Raw genomic sequence first — 16,916 nt, 5'->3', positions numbered from 1 at the left:
ATCTGTTTACACTGGCAGTGACAGTTATTTGATTTTTCTCAGAGAGCCTGAACAGGGAAATTTCCTCAGATTGCTGTTAGCTTTGTGGAAAAGTCATTCCAGCCCTTCTGTCTTGCTGGAAGTGTCGCTTTGCTGTCGGGTTTGTCTGTGGCAAGCTAGAAGGGAAAAAAAATAATTAAGGGGGAACTTTAGGGCTAGATCTTCCCATGCTACAGAGGCTTTGGAGAATGCTGCTGTGCCAGCTGTTTGTTATCTCGATCTGCCAAAATATGCGCTGGCTCGCTTTTAGTTTTTGTTCACGTGGGGCTTTTCAAAGTCGCCCTTGTCCTGGGCTGGCTGGAGCACAGGGGACGCTGTGGGCGACCGTTCCCCCACCCGGTGCCTGTGTCACTGAGCTTTGCTCACCTGAAGGCCGGTGGGTGAGGGTTGCTGGGGAGCTGGGCCGCCTCCTTGAGTTGCTGCTTTAATCTGTGAGTTTGAGACAGAGCTGTTTCCACTCCCGTGTCCTCAGCCCTTCTTTAGGGGCTGCTGTCATCTGAGGGACAGAGTTCTTCTCGATAATAGTTTGGTAAGTGAATTAAAAAGGAGACTGGAGGGATGAGTGGTTCCATTGAAGGAGTGTGTGCGGTTGGAAATGACCGAGCGTTGTTTTAAAAGAAAATCAAGCAGTATAATCTAACCCAGATTATTTTTATCAGGGAGAAATGTGAACAGGAAAAAAAACCAAAACAAAACAGTGCTGCGTACTTTCACATCACGCTCAGCTTCCCAGGACAGGAATGTTCCCCCAGGTATTAATAACTAAAAGGCAATTATGAAAGTTCATACCTTTCTCTTCCTTCCTTGCTTGCCCACCCTCCAAGGCGACTCTGTCCAGCCAGAGTTTTCTACTCGTTGACATGTTTCTGGGTTTCGATGTGGACTCTTATCGTGAAACTCTTCTATCACTGCTTACAGGAAAACATCGACATTTGCAGGACTAAATCAGAGCCCTTTTTAGATAATGATGACTGGGAAAGAGAGCTATTTAAAAATTACTTGGCTATTAACAAATTAGCGTAAGAGATTAATCTCTGCTTGTAATCCCTGGCTTGTTCTCCACGACGATGCCTGCGCTGTGATGGAGCACAAGGAATTTTGAGCGTGCTCCTTGCCGGTATAATTGTTTCCCTTCCGTTCTTCCCTGGCAGTTCTGTGGAGACTGTGCAGCTCTGTGCTCACAGCAGCCCGAAAGGATAGGATTTCCCCTAGGAGGGATCAGATGATTATCTTATAAATAGTAAATGCCTGTTCAGGCCTACTTTCAGTGCGCGTTGTTTGGCTACCGTCTTGCTCTCCGCGTTTGCAACAAGTATAACTGTGTCTGTACCTCATGGCCCACAACTGAATCCAAGGAAATGGGGTGTACTTTCTGTGGGAGATGATGGATTTCTGGGAGGAGGGAAGCGGCCCTGGTGCGAGGTGCTTTGCAGCCAGCGCTTCAGGCGCCGCGATGGATTGAAAGGCTCCAGCAGCAGCAGCGCTCTGCACACCGCGGTGGTGCCTGATTCCTCGCCGGCACAGGAAAATTGGCTCATTTGACTGGGAATGCGAGCTGAAATGAAACCGAGACACATTCAATGGCTGAATCCCATTGGAAATGAGCCTGATTTCATGCAAGAGAGCATGTGTTGGTACTGGGGAGCCCTCCTTTCTAAGCCTGAGCTCTTGGTGTCCTTTTTGGGCTTCACACACGCATGTCCCTTACCTGACATCTGTTTCCCTCCAGCTTCACTTCCCTCGTCCCTCGGTGGTCGGTCTGACGGCTGCTGAGCGTTGGACTCAGCGGAGGTTGCGGGTCCATGGACAGTCCCGTGGTTCTCCTGCCGTGTTTGTGCTCGGCCCTCCCTGTGCTCAGGTTTTGTTTGCTCTGCTGGACCTGGGTTTTCCTCTTCCCCGGGTGACGGGGATCAAATCAAGGAAATCAGTTTGCTTTTGGGTTTGTTTTTGCAGCATCTTTCTGCAACCCTGAGCGATCTGTGTATGTCCGGTTGGAGAGCAGGTTCTCACCTTTCCTGGGGGAGATAATGGGACATAACAAGGACAAAACTAAATCACACGGTTTGTGCTCTTAGTAGTGGAAATGACTTTTTGCTACTTATTATTGCAACTTTGTTGCTGCTTCTCAGCTGAGAGATGCCCTCAGATTTCTTCTTCAAGAGGGAGAAGCCTGTCCAGAGCATGTCCCAAGAGAAGAGACTTAAGTGACTGTATATTCTGTTTCAACACGTATCAAGTTACTGGCATCAGAGCCTTCCTTTTCTTGTTGTGTGTATCCGTAGGTGCCTTATTCCTTTTAGTCTCTCATCTAGAGCATTATCAATCTTCCTTCCCTTATGGATCGCATTGCTTATCTTCTAGGTGGGGCGTTTGCTCACCAGTGTGTTTGATACAGCTGATCTCATGCGCTGTAAACCCGTGAAGTTCAGCTGTCCTGGGCACACACAGCACCGTTCTGCTTTTGCTGTCTTTATTTTCCAGAGGAAAAGAAAATATTGCGCCGTCTCTTGCAAGAGCGCGAATTTGATCGCGCTGCGGAGAACGGGCACAATGTTCGTGGGGGGGATGGTGATGAGGACTGAGGTTTATCTGAGCCTTGGGAATGGCGTTAGCGGGGAATAAAGTGGATTGGACTGCTCTGATAGCACAGTACGAGCGATATGATGGGCACCTCTGCCTGAGAGGTAGCAAAAAGCCAAATCCGGTGACTTGCTGAGGTTGCTCAGTGCCATCAGCTCCACCCCTCTCTGGAGGAGTCGGTCCTGGCAGCAGAGACACAGGTAGACACGGCTCACAACTTATCTTCGCGGGGGCAAAGTCTTGTATCTGAACTTAAGCCTGCATTCTTGGCAGGGTATTCTCTGGAGCTCTGCTTGCTTCCATTTCATGGCTGGAAAGCGGAGTCCTTGTTCCTTTTCCAACCTGACCAGTTCGTTGCAAAACAAAATTGTGGAATTGTTTGCTCTGGCAGAACGTGCTTGGACGTGGTGCTGTGTGAGTGACAGCTGCATGGTAAGGACCCTCAAAGCATTTCTACTTTCCAGGCCGTTCAATTGCTTGGACTCTGCCAGTCTTTCTCTGCTGGGCTCTGCTGAAACTGCAGGCTGCAGTTTGCATTGTTCCTTCTGGAAGCTTCACAGGGTTTTGTTGCTCTGTTTTATTCTAGAAACTTGTTGAAGTAGCCAACTTTCTGTGAGTGGATGGGTGCCTTGTGGCAATCCAGCATAAATCTATCCAATTGTCTCTTTTATTCACAATATTCACTCTGGATTCACAATAATTTTATTTTTTTGTTTTAAATCTTTCAAAGTAACCAGTGGAAGTGCAATTTATTGCTGGAGCATGACTGGCACATAGCACCGAGTACCACCAGAGCCCAGTGGAACTGTGTGTCCCTATTTTAATGCGAACGAGAGGAGCCGTTGTCCCATTTAGTGTCTGGTTTTGGAGTCACACGCAGTTTTGGGAACATCCCACCGAGAGTGCTTGGGGAGAGCGTGGCCAGGGTGGGTGCTCCCTGCAGCACAGCTCTCCTGCCAGCATTGGCCTGACCCCAGGGGTTTGGGCGGAGGTTTAGGAGAACGTAAGGAGTCCCAGCGTCATTGCTTCTCACCCGTCAGCATCATTTAGGCTTGTGCTTCTGCTTTCTGGCCAGGCTGCACAGCCCCAATCCTGCCGCCCACCAGGTCACGGCTGCAGCTGCCCCGGTGCCAAAGACGCTCCTGCCTTCCTTCTCTAATGCCAGACTGAATTTCCCAGAGGCTAAAATGCTCTCATCTTGCTGAAAACTTCAGAGCAAGCCTGCGGCAGCTGGGTGCGAACTTAAAAAGCCTGCGCTGCCCTGAAGGTCAGACTTGGGTAAGTGGACGTGAATCTCTGGAGGCACAAAGCCTGGGGAAGCTGAAGGCAGATGTGAAACGGAGCAGCCCGTGTGTGGTGGGGCAGAGGCTGTGGGTGCGTGGGGGAAAAACGGCTTAATGTGTTTTGGGGGGTTGGTGGGAAGATGCACAGCAAAGAGGGGTTTGGTGAGCTCTTCTGGAAGGATCGGAGATTTTTTTTAAGATGCTTTACATACTGCTGAAGATGCTGTGTCAGCTCTACATTACCGGTGACTCGGAGTGTTACATTTTCCCTCTGGCTGTGCCAAAGTACAGTTCTTGCTGAAGCTTTTGGAGTGCTGTTGTCAGCTTTCCTGTGCTCCTGGGTGGGTCTGGGCCCTTGTCAGCCCCTTGTTCCCCCTCTGATGCTCCTGCAGTCTGATGAGTGCTGTGACTCCAGGGTTTGTCACAGCCTGATACTTTTATGTCCTCTGCATGTGGGAGTTATTTCCTTTGATGGTGTAGTTCAATGCTGATTTTTTGTGGTTGTTCTTTTTTTTGTTGTTTTATTTTAAAGCTGAGGTCCTCGTGACATGGGGAACTGCTGCTGGGTTCTGCGGCTGCCTTGGGCAGCCATGTCCCTGCAGTCCCCATGGGTCAGACTGGGATCCCTGCAGGGCAATTAATTCAATCTCCTTTTTCTTGAGTATCGACTTTTCTTTCTGTATATTTGAGTCTTTTGTGTTTCTGGACAATGTGCCTGGTTCCTCTCAGTCCTCTGCAAACATCTCTGTGACCGGCACAAGGCTGTTCTGGCTGGTATGAAAGGGAGATCTGCTTCTAGAAAGTGCCAGCACTTCATATGTCTCTGTCAGGGGACTTGCTGGCTCACATTTTTCACATCCACACCCTTTACAAGCAGCTGACAAGAGGTAACTACTCCAGGAAGGGAAAGCTGCTGGTGCCCCCTGTTTCTCTCACCTTCTCTGGGGATATCCAGAGGCCACGGATACGTCTGCAAACCCAGCGAGTAGCTGTGGACAGAGAGGGAGGGTGTCTGGGCAAAGAGAAATCTCCTTTTGCCTGCAGCAAGGGAACTGCTCTGTCTGTGGCCCTGGTGTCCACAGGGCGCTGGGGCTCTGTGTGCTGCTGCTGTCCCTTTTGCAGGAAAGGGAACAACGCTGTGTCCAGGGAGGGGACAGAGCTGAGAGCAGCAGTGGCTCTTGGCAGAGACGTTGGAGCCTGGCTGGGCTGGTGGTCTGTTAACCAAGCGAATTTTGGTGATGCCAGCTCTGATTCTGCTTGGCTCAGGTTGGTACCACAGCTTGGATTGGTACAAAGCCTTTATAAAGGAAGTTTACTACTCGATTAAGGGAGTTTTGCCGTCCCCAGGATAACTCGGTGCTATATATCCCCTCTGTTTCTGCTCCAGCTCCCACACTGCTGCCCTGCACAGGCCCTTGTTGCTTCCAACTCAGGTGAAAAATGTATTTTCGTGTTGGGATTTAACCACCTATGGGAAGAGAAAGTACCTTGATTTCAAAGGAGAAGTGCTGGTTTAGGCTGTGAAGTCCCTATTTTCCAGGGGGTTTTGAACCTCTGGTGCGTTATTGTAGTGGCCGTTGTAACTAAAGGGAACATAACAGCCAGAACACGCAATCGTTTTGTTCGAAGTCCTGCGGTAAGGGAAGCGGCTGCGGTGGGAGACTCCCAGCTGTTGGATGTTTGCGCAGAAATCCCCGAGGGGACCTAAGAGCAAGTCCCAGACTTTCCCTGTAGCTTTGCCAGGTTGCACCATCTTGTAGGGCAGCGTCAAGTGCTGCCGTGCCCCGGGGGCAGCGGCACCTCCAGGCTGTTGCTGCGGCAGCTTTGTTCTGATCCTCCTGCTGCTGTTGGCCCGACGGCTGCAACAGCTTCATTCCTGTTCCTCAGCCTGGCAGTTCGATCCTTGGAGTGGGCGTCTGCAGTGCCTGGTGAGAACGCGTGAGAGCTGTGGGGAGGCAGTGGTGTTCGGAGATGTGACCCAGGCAAAATTCGTCTTTGCTTTAAACGTTAAGCAATGATGTTGACTCCATGTTCCTCTGTGATGTTTGTGATGCTGACCCTAGAGGAGCAGATGGTTGCTTTTTGTAGCCTGGTAGGTTGGAAGAGTGAAGAACCATATTGGGGGGCAGCTTTTCTGCTTGCCGAAGGTGAGGGGTGAGACTTGGTGCAGGAAGCGGTAATTAACGGAGTAGCCTCCGGCTGAGATTTGATGGACTTAGTGAGGAGCTGGGCCTGTGGGGAAGCCCCTGCAGTGCTTCAAGACAAACGATCAGAAGAAATGAATGAACAGCCGTGCTTTTGTCTGCAGAATCGGTGATGTCCTTTCTTGTGCCTGTGGCTGACTCACACCACTGACTGTTCCCGTGAGGAGAGCGGCAGCTTCCAGCATCCAAGGTGCTGTGTTAGTTTTAGGGCCTGCAGACGGTGTGCTCGTTCTAGGGCCTGCAGACGGATTGCAGGCAGCTGCCGAGGGAATGCCGCGGTACCGGGAATGCCGCGGTACCGGCAAGCAGCCAGCACGGCCGCGAGGCAGATCCGCAGGGGGAACAGATGCCAGAGCTGGAATGTGCCAGCGAGTGCCTCATCCCCCTCCCTCCTGTCCTTTGCGCTGCCTGGGACTGGCACGAGATCATTTCTTACCTACTCTGGTCTTTGCCCTTTCCCCTTTCTGTCAAAGTTAATACTTTCAGTCTGCTGGTCCACAACAGGCTGACCATGAGCCAACAATGTGCCCTTTTGCCAAGAGGCCGATGGTACCTGGTGGTGTGAGGGAGAGCGTGACCAGCAGGTCAGGGAGGTTGTTCCTGGAGTTCTGGGGCCAGTTCTGAGCTCCCCAGTTCAAAAAGGACAAGGAATTACTGGAGAGAGTCCAGCGGAGGGACACAGAGATGCTGAGGGGTCTGGAGCATCTTTGTGATGAGGAGACACTGAGAGAGCTGGGGCTGTTGAGCTGGAGAAGAGAAGCTGAGAGGGATCTGATCAATGGGATCAATAGCTCAGGGTGGGTGTCAGAGGATGGACCAGACTCTGTTCAGTGGTGCCCAGCGCCAGGGTGAGGGGCAACGGGCACAGACTGAAACACAGGAGGCTCCATGTGAACATGAGCAGAAACTTGTTTGCTGGGAGGTGCCAGAGCCTGGCCCAGGCTGCCCAGAGCGGGTGTGGAGTCTCCTTCTCTGAGCCATTCAAACCTGCCTGGACCCACCTGTGTGATCTGCTCTGTGACCCTGCGTGAGCAGGGCTGGGCTGGGGATCTGCAGAGCTCCTGCAGCCCAACCAGCCTGGGGTTCTGTGGTTCTGTGCACGCAGCAGTGTCCTCCCTGGCAGACGATCCCTTTTCACTGCCTGCTTTCTGCTTCCATCAGAAAGAGGGTTGCCAAGCACCTTTGGATGCTGGATAAGATGATCCTAGACAGAGCCTGTTTTGTTCAGCAGGGAGAGTAAACGGAGATTATTTTTCAACATAAAACTGTTGAATGCAGAGGTTCAATGTGGATCTCCTAACTGCCTCATTAGGGAACAACATGCAGAGCTTTCATTGCCGTTGCTAGATGAGGCAAAAGAGGAAGCAAAAGTGTTGTTGTCCTGTGAAGCAGACTAACAGTTTTGTTTTATAGTAAAACAGACTTGATGAGAAGTGAGAACTCCCTCCCTACCTCTCTTCCTCGCTCTCATTTACTGCATCTTTCCTTCTTCAGTAGGTGTTTCTGCTGAAGGAATTTGCAGAAGTATGAGAGGAACTGTTCCGCCTGTGGGCTTGCCTTCTTTTTATTGAAATAAGAGAGGAAGTTACTTGACTTCTCAGGAAAGGTTCAATAGGTCTTGTGGCAGAGGAAGTCACATTTTCAGCGTGTTTTGCTAATGACAGAGTGGTCAAAACTGAAGCTGGAACAAGCAGCTGGTTCAGCTGTTGGAGTTCCCTGAGGATCCCAGTGCACTCATGCTGTGGGTTGTTCGGTGGCTGCTCCTGCTTCCCCCACCCCCCAGAAATCACAGGGAAAGGGTTTTTACAGAAGATGGGAAACAGGACACCTCCTCGAGGGTTTAATTTCCGAGGTGCAGCTTCCGCTCTGCCCGTTCTCCATCGCTGCCGGCTCCGGGGCGGTTGTGCAGCAGCCCCAGGTGCTGGCTCGTGCTGCTGAGCATGTGCTGAAATTCATACACAGTGCTGGGCCAGATCTGGTTGCAGCTGAAATTGCCGATAGATCTGCTGCTGGTATCGGCAGCTGTGGGATTTCATCGGTGTCAGCGATGGGAGGAATTGGCTGTCTCATATTTGAGCAAAAATGATAAAAATCCCCTTACCTCCTGAAATTTGTCTTTGTGTTTAGATATAATAAGTCTGCTGCATTTCATTTTTATCCTGAACCTTTTTGAGGCAGGAATTTGATCCTTAATGAGTTTTAATACAATCAGTTCTTTCAGGTAAGAAATCCCAGACTCCGCTCCTAGCGCTAGAACAATCAGTGTGAGTTGCAGGAGATAACTCTAAATCCTCGGGCTCCTTTCAGCACCGAGTGTGCGCCGTGGTGTCCTCGGCCCTGTCCCGGGGGAGCTGCCAGCGGGGCAGGGACAGTGCCTGGGGATTTGTGCGGCTCTTACGGCTCAATAAGCAGGGGACTTGCTATATATATCGAATTGCCTTCTCTTTCCTTGTATTGATTGCCTGGGGATTTCCCTTTCTAAGAGGGGACGTCATGGGCAGCGCTGTTTTTAGAAGCAGTTAAGCTGGTGGCAGAGAGCAGGCGTGGGGGCAGTTAAGCTCACCTGAACTTGCTGTCCTGCCCACGTCATTTGAGGTGAGTTTATTAAGGCAAGCAGGTCAGCATGCAAGGTGGATTTCCCTTGATTTTCTGCTGCTGAAGTGCACAACATTTTTAAAGGCTCCAGATAGAAATTAAAGACCAGAGGCTCTAGCTTAACCATCTCGAACAAGAGATTTGGGGAAAGGGAAATTACTAAAGGCCAGGTTAGGTATTGCTTGGTGTTGGGAGGGAGCAGTGTGATACCACCCCAGAAAAAGCCCCACGAGGTGCAGGTTTCTGAGCTCGTGGCTGGGAAGAGCAGCGGTGACAACGCGGAGCTCCCTGTGGTGACACGGGCGGGACGGCCAGGCTGTCGGCAGAACCCACCATCAGAAAAGCCGCCCGTAAACCCGGCACTGGTGGGTTTGACTGATGGGTGACCATGCTTAGCAAAAAACCGAGAGATTTCAAGCTGCACATATAATCAAAAGTGAGCTCTTAACTTATTAATAACAACTCCTAAGGGTTTTCCTCTCGTCTTGTGGTCATCTGTCTTCCTGCGGCTTGATGGCAGAAACCCCGAGCAGATGTTTGTTGCTCTGGTTTAGAGTGTTCTTCCTGTGAAGGTGGAGTTGTGCGCTTAATTTGATAATGGTGTGATTATTGCACGTTTTATAGAGGAGCTGGGTTTCCAGCGGGAACTGTGTGTTCCCAGCACGTCTCCAGCGGTTGGATGTCGCTGTCAGACCCCGGTGCAGGATCCTCCTCTGCTGGTTGTGGGGAGGCTACTGGGGAAACTGGGCTTGGTTTGGGTGAGTCGGGAGAAGAAATCTCAATGCTTTCTTGTCCTCTGAGTTTCAGTTGTAGCTTTTCCATGTACATGTTTATGGGAGTAACTAAATGCTTCATTTTATCCCATGGAAGATAACTACCCTTGAAGAAAACAAGGTCTCCTAGAAATTTTGGCTACAAATACTGATGGTACCATGGCTACAAATAATGATGGTTCCACCTCTGCTCAGCAGCACATGCAGAACAAGCCCGGAGGTTTCAGTGCTGACATGTGTCTGTCTCGGGGCTGCCAAACCCAGTCATTTTGCAGGACCACCCAGGGCATGTCATCTCCTGGAATAACAGCAATATCATTTTTCCTTTCAGGCACTGTTTTTTGTTGAGTCCTGATGGGGATTCAGGTGCTTGCAGGTACCAGTTTAGTACCAGTTTGGATGCCAGAGCTGTCCTGCCTGGCTTCCAGTTGCCTTTACGGAGGGGTTTTGTTCCCTCATGAATCCTGTCCTGTGGCTGATGCCTTAGAAACCTTAAGGCTTCTAAAATAATACCGGATGAGTATGTTTACCCACCTGTGTAGAAGAGTAATAGGAGTTATATTTGTAATAATAGCAACTGGGCGGAAGTTGTGTTGCTGCTCTTAAGTTAAAATTATTTCAAAGTACCCAGATGGTGAGTACGAGCCTCTCGTGCTCTGAGGAACCGGGAGCTCTGCTTGGGAAAGTCAGGACGGTGTGGAGAGGGGAGCAACACATTTCAGGGCTTTATCTTCTGATTTGTGAGCCTTCTGGTGCATTTGGGTCACATACTTCAGGCTTTTTTCTCTGCAGTCACAAAGACTGGCTTTCAAAGAAAACCGTGGCTGTCAAAGACTGCGCGAGTTGACGGGAATTAAAAGGTGAATTTTCCTGGTGCATAAGAAGAAATGAGTGTTTGCACAGAGACCGGTTTAGACAGCTCTTCTCCAGCTGGGAGACTTGGGATGTGACCTCAGCAGCGCAGGCACCGTTTCCTTAAAGCTGATGCTCCTTCCTTCCTGAGATTGAGTTCAAGTCTGCGCGCGGTTGGTGTGGAGAGGGGAAACGGGGCTGCCCGGTGTCCGTGTGTCCCTCCGGGGTGCAGGGAGACGAGCAGGAGCCAGGATTGCAGCTGGGCTGGATCCATCTGCAGGGCTTTGGGCAGGGACCAGGCAATTGTTTGTACTTGAATAAAGGCTTAATTGTGACTTGAGATGTCCCAACTGCTTTTTTTTTTTAAAGAAAAGCAAACAAAACTGGAGAACAACGGGCTGGAGTTACAGGGGGCTTTGGAAATATTTCCTGTCTCCCTTAGTCTGATGGTTCTGAAGTTCAGTTTGGAGCCTTGGTTGCCTTCAGATCCCTTCGGGATGAAAGGCCTGGAGGGCGGGGACAGTAGGGGCTCTTAAAGTCCTTGTGTCATTGAAATGAAAGAGGGGACTGTCTTGCTTTTTGCTGGTGTGTCAGCTTCTCCCTGGCTGCGATGGGAGATGAATTGGCGATGGCAGCGCAAGTGGCATCGTGCAGAGCCCTTGCCAGCCCCGTTCTCTGCCAGTTCGTTAGGAAGATGAGGAGGAGGAGGCAGAGCCCGACCTGCCAAGGGAACATCCCTGGGCTGCTGCTGCCACCTGGTGCCACCGGCTGCCTCCAGTCCCTGGGCTGCTTCGCCTGCAGAACAAAGTATTTATTTCCTTGCCACAGCCTTGGCAAGAGAAAGGAGACGTTCTGGGGTAATGCACATTAACAATCTTTGCTCTTCTGTGGGGCTTCCTTCGCAGTTACTGCTTCCCTCTTAAAACTGATTTCCCTGTCATTAACATGAAGAGCGGAGTCAGCTGGCAGGCAGGCTGCTGGAATTAATTATGCTTAAAATCATGGCGGTGATGGATAGCAGTGCTCATTAGGGGTCTGGCAGAGTGCTGGGCTCTCTTCTTGTCCCTCATAATCCCCCACACCTTGGTGACATCTGGGTGACACTGCTGGACCCTTCTTGCTGGAGGTGGGCTGGAGTCTGTCGGTCTGTCTGCCCATACGCTGCCGTCTTGCACACAGTGTTAACTGCTTTCTGTTCCTGCGCATCCCCCTCTCCTGACTCCTGGCCGAGTGGGTTGTGGCAGAGGAAAGGATGGGACAGACACAACGGTGCTGGAGAAGTGGTCCTGCAGCTTGGGTGCACCATAAAGATCTCCTCGTTTATTCCCTGTTTTGGAAAAAAAGTTATTAGGCAGCTTTGATAGTGTTCCCAGGCTAAGCTGTTCCCTGGGCCTGGAGCACAGAGGTGGGTCGCAGTCTTCACTACGTGTGTATCTCTGGCCCAGCCTAGTGAGTCAGGCACTTTTCCAATTCTGGTGGTATTTTCCTCCCCCTGAGTTCTGATCTTATTTGCCCATTTCCCGCTCCAGCTCCCTCCACACCCTCTTCTACATTCCTGCATCCTTCCTTCCATGGCTGCCGCTTTCGCCATCCCATCGCCCTCACGCTCCTCACTTCTGCACCGGTCACCAGCACGAATGCCAAAACTGCCTGTGCCCCAGGTCCTCAGCACCAGCAGGGAGCCCTGGTGCCACCGTTGTCTCTGCCCTCAGCATCTGTTTCTGTTGCCGAGTTCTGCAATCTCCAGCCCATCTCTCCTCTCATGTATTTACTGTTCCCAAACCCCTGCTGTTGGTTCTCACCCCAGCAGGGCTGTAGCCACACGCCGGGCCCATCTGCAGCCTCGCAGGCTCAAGGCTCCTGTCGGGTCTGCTCCTCACCAAAGAGGAGCTTTGCTTTTGTCAGGCATGAAGCAAAACACTATCAACGTCCTCTCTGCATTCCCCACACACTCTTCTCCTTTCCTTGCACCAGGCACAAGTTCTCTGGTTTGCCCTCTGACCCTGTGCTGTCCCTCCATCCCCATTACACCATTCTCCTTCCCCTTTATCCTCAGATTTTCTCCTGCCTCTGAATCCTTCCCCACGCTGTGTAGTTTCTCTTGCTCCTGCTCACCTCCTGTGATTGATTGATATTTTCTTTTTCTTCCCCGCTTTCCTGGTAAGTCCCCTGTACACAGTTTACTCAGACCGAGGTCCCTTGTCTCCTCAGCCTGCCTTGCCTGCTATACTAGAACTGCTGGTGCAAAATCCTGGAGCTTGGAAAAACCTCCAGGTTATTCCCCCTCTTTCACCATTTGGGAGGTTGGTCTCTGTGGCAGCTGTGCTCCTGAAATCCCTTCCCTAAACTGGCTTTGCCCATTTTCTCCCTTGCTCTGCAGCTCCTCCAGTGCTTCCTTAGGGATTTGCTCTCCCGGTGTGGGCTCTGGTTTCTGTCCTTCTGTTGCTCTGCGTTCTCTGTAACCTTATCCACACATGCACGCTCAACCACCCTCCTTTGCAGCCGGCACATGCATAGGCTGTTTTTTCTTTCCTCAATTCCCAGCTCTCAGGCAAGCAGGGCTGGAGAACCTGTCCCTATGTCACCCGCCTGACTCCATGACCGGTAACGCTGCTGTTTTGGAGGACGGTGTCTGATGTCTCTGTGTAAATCTGGACTGAGGATGTGCACAAGGACCAGCAAAGCACTAGCCAAACCTGGGGATGATTCTGAGGGCCAAAAGGTGAATTTCTGCTGTGGGGTGGTGCTGTGTAGCCAGAGCTCTCCCTGCTCTCTGCAGCCCTGCGAAGAGCTGCTGTGTCCTCGGCTCATCTCTTGGCTGTGATCGCCGTGTTTGCACCCGGGGTGTTCCTGAGTCAAATGCGAGGGGAGCCTAATGACTTTCCAAAGAGGTCTGGATGGCTTTTAAATAAGAAGGGAAGCACTTTCCGGGCATTTTAATAACGAACTGACTTAGACCGGGTGAACGGGAAGGGTTTACCAGCTGTTACCATGTCCCAGCTGCGGCGGTGGCCACGGTTCAGCCGGGTGGTTCAGCTCTCGGGCAGGACGTGGGTTTGTGCCGTTGGCCGAGCAATGTGATGTCTGTGCTGTGCTGCTTGTTGGTCTAAAACCATCCCCTGGTACTGGGGACAGAGAAGGCGTGTGTGTTATCCCCTGGGAGAAGTTCTCTCGCCCTCCAGGCGGGGTGACTCTCTTGCTCTGTCACCCCGAGTCCCAACCCGGGTAGAGCAGCCGGAGGGGGCTGTGCCGAGGGCAGCCTGTGGGGATTCAGACCTGCACATAAATAAGTATCTGATCTGGTTTTAGTACTCCGAGCAGTAAAAAAAACCAGGTTTTTTTCATCAGCCTGGTGGAATCTGTCCAACTCTGAAACTTTGTCTACCAGGAACTGGCTCGAGTTATGTCCTCGTCAGCTGAGTTGCCCAGAGCTCACTATACTTTGCAGAAATACTTCAACATACTGAGCAAGTCTTCTCTCTCTGTTTTTTATTCCTCGTTTTTCTTTTTTAAGCTACATATGTGAGCTTGTTCTGCTTTGTGTCACTAGATGGGTTTTGTCCTTCTGCTTCCACCTCACTGTCTGAGCCTTGGCAGTTACAGCCACGACCCCGGTGGCAGCAACGCCATCGATTCGCCACCTCGGCCGTTTCCTACTTTTATATATTATTGCAGGAGGCTCTTTGCTGCTCCTTGTCTGGCAGCTCTCACAGAGGTGGCTCCGCGGTTTTCTAAGGTACCTGAACCGGAAAGCACCAGCTTTTCATCTTGTGGGTAATTGTGGATCTCTGAATTCATACCTTGCTCTGGTTATACCCGCATGCAGTTAAATTACAATTGCTTTAGCGTTGCAGAGCAATCTGAATACTTGGGCAACTCGTCAACATCATCTGGAATTACTGTGACATTCCCAAGCTTTTCTTTTAATAGTTATTCATCAGTAAGTTTTTTTCTTTTGAAGACCAGCTGGTAGCGGCATTCATTAGAAACAGCCCTCAGACCTGTAATTTTGCTTAAAATAACAAAGACCGTCCCATACAATCTGCTTTGCATGTAACTATGTGGTCTGGCAATTATATTTTTAGCCTCTAATTAGTTGAGCGGTCTGAGATGGCTGTTCTGTTTCATTTGGGATCAAAATAGGCTAATAAGGTTCCTGGTTATTTCTTCTAACGTCTCCTGTTTAATATCGGGGCTTGTTTTTCCCCACTAAGTGCATCAGGACTAACTCTCCCATTTTAGCTGAAATTAAAACAAAATCTTTGCCTGGGGCAGCACTGAGTGCGAGGAGCTCCGCTCCAACTGCAAACAATTGGCCGAGTTTTATATGCAATTAAAACCCAGCCTGGTAGCGGGAAGCGCGGCGCTGCCAGCAGGGCCACCCACCGAAAACAGCGGCACGGCAGCGCTAACGAGGCCAGGAGCTCTAATGAGCAATTGCTGCATTTCCACCTTTCGTGTGTGTGAAATACCCCTGTGCGTCCGTCCCCCTGCCGAAGGGCTCTGCTCCGACTGCCAGGGCTTGCAGGAGCGGCCCTGCCATTCCTTATTATTCAACCTTTTCCTAAGCCTGGCTTGCTGTTGTTAAGCTGTGCTCAAGACAGGGCTGTTAAGCTTTTCACAAGGTTTTCTGTGGGGCTCTGGCAAACACACGGGTGGAGCAGCGATGTGCTTTCAGGGCACCTCCGTGAGATGTGGAGGGGCAGAGAGGGAGTCAGGGTTTCTTCTGATTTCCAGCAGCCTCCTTGTTTGCTTGGACAGTCGGGTGTTCTGGCGCACGTACCGTTTAGATCACACCTTGACTTGTCTTGCAGCTGAGAGGCAACCCGGTGCTTGCATCCAGGGCTGCGATCCAGAAAATGGAGAATAGTCGCTGCTCCACTGTGAAATGTGGCTCAGGTGGTGGCCGAGCGTCCCCAAGGAGGACGGTGGGTCCGGCTCTGCGGGCAGAGCTCTGTCCTGTCCTTCTCCTGCAGCCCCCACGTCTCCTTTAGCACCTGCAGCAAACAAGGGCAGAGGTTCCAGCACGGCCGCTGCTTCAGTCCCTGCCGCTCTGTTTGACGCTGAGAGAGGCAAAAATCCCTGGAGGAAAGCAGGCTGTTGTGTAACGAAGTGTGCAATAACACCGTGAGTCACACGGGTGAGAGGGCTATGGGGAGAGCAAATTAAGATTTTTATGAGTGTTCTCATCTCTGACATTTCCTTATTATCTGAGGGTTTGGCTCTGGGATTAATAGTTCCAGGGTAGGATACAGGCTGTAAAAATGCTTGAGTGAAGTGAGTTATTTTCTCTGGTTCCGCAGCCCGGATGTGTCGGGCAGGGCTGGGCGGCGGGGCCGGCACTGCTGGTGTCGGTGCGCAGGGCAGGGGGTGCTGGCTTTGCCGGTCCCCGGCCGTAGGACACCAGCCCTGTGCTCTGCCCGAGACTGCACGGCAGCAGAACAGCAGGAGGCTCTGGGCTGTGCTTCCCATCCATGCATGAAAGGGCATTGTGCTCTTTTATCTCTTCTCCAGTTTCATCCTTTTTGTCTTGTCTTTGTCTCTGGTCCCCTCTTCATTTAATTCAGCAGCATCAGCCTCCGCCTTGGCTGGGCATAGCAGGGGCCAGCTGCAGTGCAGCCCCCATGATTGAGATTTTAGGAGAGCTGCTCACCTGGATTTTATGGGAAACCGTTCCTTGAGTGGCTGTAAAACCATGTGGGATTCCAGAGGAGAGGTGATGGGTGCCAACCCGGTGTTTGGCAGCGGTGCGGGGTGGCAGCTGCCGTCCTCCCTCCTGGGGCTGGGGACCGACCGCTGGGGGAAATCACAGCGGCAGAGCCGGGAGCCAGTCAAACACACCAGCTTTGGAAAGGAGGGTGAGAGCTGGGGGACAGCAGGGTGAGCATGAGCCAGCACTGGGCCCTTGTGGCCAGGAAGGCCAGTGGTACCTGGGGTGGGTTAGAAGGGGGTGGTCAGTAGGTCAGAGAGGTTCTCCTGCCCCTCTGCTCTGCCCTGGGGAGACCACACCTGGAATATTGTGTCCAGTTGTGGCCCCTCAGCTCCAGAAGGACAGGGAACTGCTGCAGAGAGTCCAGCGCAGCCACCAAGATGCTGAAGGGAGTGGAGCATCTCCCGTGTGAGGAAAGGCTGAGGGAGCTGGGGCTCTGGAGCTGGAGAAGAGGAGACTGAGGGGGGACTTATTCATGGGGATTGATATGGAAAGGGAGAGTGTCAGGAGGATGGAGCCAGGCTCTTCTCGGTGACAACCAGTGACAGGACAAGGGGCAGTGGGTGCAAACTGGAACACAGGAGGTTCCACTTAAATATGAGAAGAAACTTGTTTGGGGTGAGGGTGTCAGAGCCTGGCCCAGGCTGCCCAGGGAGGCTGTGGAGTCTCCTTCTCTGCAGACATTCAAACCCGCCTGGACACCTTCCTGTGGAACCTCAGCTGGGTGTTCCTGCTCCGTGGGGGGATCGCACTGGATGAGCTTTCCAGGTCCCTTCCAACCCCTGACACTCTGGGGTTCTGTGAGACAGGGGGATGTGTTTTGGAGACCAGTGGAGGAGCACTTGGAGCTGCACAAGTGCAGGACTGATGGTGCCTGTGG

At 51.7% G+C, this 16,916-nt stretch overlaps 1 protein-coding gene across 3 annotated transcripts in view; it reads left to right on the top strand.

Annotated features, from left to right (window-relative positions):
* MTMR4 (myotubularin related protein 4) overlaps window positions 1-16,916 on the top strand; it is a 57,659-nt gene that overhangs the window by 1,698 nt on the left and 39,045 nt on the right. The window contains exons 1-2 of one of the 3 annotated variants that reach the window (XM_071817142.1): window positions 2,948-3,051; window positions 3,695-3,897. The exons of the other annotated variants lie outside the window; for them this stretch is intronic. The gene's annotated coding sequence lies outside the window, so the exon portion shown is untranslated. Of the gene's footprint in view, window positions 1-2,947; window positions 3,052-3,694; window positions 3,898-16,916 lie in introns of those variants that run through there. 3 annotated transcript variants of the gene reach the window in all.

Source organism: Patagioenas fasciata, chromosome 19, assembly GCF_037038585.1.
Source record: "Patagioenas fasciata isolate bPatFas1 chromosome 19, bPatFas1.hap1, whole genome shotgun sequence".
NCBI lineage: Eukaryota > Metazoa > Chordata > Aves > Columbiformes > Columbidae > Patagioenas > Patagioenas fasciata.
This window is presented reverse-complemented; position numbering and strand designations above follow the sequence as displayed.